A 1,579-nucleotide genomic window follows, 5' to 3' on the forward strand; every position below is an offset into this window, starting at 1 on the left:
TCAGACATTTTGGGCATTGTTACATATATAGGTGGCAACCACGCGCTAAAATTACGAATAAAAATATTCAACGGCGAAGAGTGGGGTCACTCTCATGAAATCTGAAAGCAGACTGAATTGAAATTCGCTGCGTCGTTTCTGTATACGTATAAGATATAGACCCAATCGCTATGTTGACACCTCTAGCCTCATTGAGGTGCTACAGTCTTTAACCCTAACCTTCAAGAATATAATCTTGTAAGGCGACTTTCAAATAAGTACCTATACTCAACAGTTAGTCTATAAAGACTTTAAGCGTATTGACTACAATCTACTTAATATAAAATTAAATAACATAAAATTGGAAAGCATCTATTACATGGAGAACGTTAATGCTCAGCTCGACGTCATAGAAAACAGTATTTATTCTTTATGTCAAGAACTGGTACCAATCAAAAGCAAGACTGTCCGTACCGATGGAAATCCATGGTTCAATAGTGAGATACAAATGTTTATTAACGAACGCGATATTTTGTACAGGCGTTGGAAAAAATTCAGACTACCCGAGCTCTTCAGCCAGTTTCGTAAAATCAGAAATAAAGTGGTAAACAAAATCAGGAACAGCAAACGGCTTTTTATGAGAAAAAGTTTTCAAGTATTGTAGGAAGTAAAGGCATATGGCGTGAAATAAAGAATATGGTTGTAGTAAAAGCTGATTCGCATGCAATAGTTATAGAAAACGTGAATAAGCTAAACGCAGAATTTGCAAAAAACGGTTCCGTATGCACTGGGATTTTCCTTGACAGTATGTTATGTAGCTGCATATTTGTACCCGGCGAGGCGGCATACAGGCACGCTTGCATCCCAAGCTAGCTCGTTGGTTGGGGGGGGGGAGTTGTTTTTTCCGCCTGCCTTGGTAGTCGCTACACAAACAAAAAATTAATCGTGCCTGGTGATATGGAGAAATACTAGTGCGGATGGTCACAAATAACAACGAGAAATAAGAAGATGAGCAAGAGAAAGCACTACAGAGAAATGGTCCAGTCCCGTCCTGTCAGGTGGAGTCATCCCACCCTCCTTCTGCGTGAACTCCACGCGAAGCCTTGAGGGTTGTCGTGACTCCTCACCTTCTTCCAAAGCCCCCTAAACTTGACTCAAGTCCGTCTATCAATCAGTCGGTTATTTCACGTCAGTTGTCGTTGCGTCTTCACACTCCCTCTTCCCCTCTCTTGCACAAGTGCAACACCCACACCAAAAACCTGTGCTTAGCACTCCCACTGAGGGAAATAATGCATAGTAAAAATGAATACTTTATATTTGATTATCGTTTAAAAATTTCGTATCTAAAAATAATATTTTCATACAAAGTTTATTACGCACGTATTTGACTGTTCACATCTGAGTATGTATATGTAAGTGCAGAGCGCCGCTCTGAGAGCGGTGACAACACACCCATACATACATAGTACATACATGTTTATCCGTACAAATCGCGTGCCAACAACCACATGATCAAGTGAATTGCTGCGCTTGATTGTGTTGGCATAACAAAAATGAAAATAGTGGAAAAAAGCAAACGATAATTTACAAGGCGTACTTA

The sequence above is a fragment of the Rhagoletis pomonella genome, unplaced genomic scaffold (genome assembly GCF_013731165.1).
Source record: "Rhagoletis pomonella isolate Grant_MI unplaced genomic scaffold, Rhpom_1.0 Rhpom_scaffold_01061, whole genome shotgun sequence".
NCBI lineage: Eukaryota > Metazoa > Arthropoda > Insecta > Diptera > Tephritidae > Rhagoletis > Rhagoletis pomonella.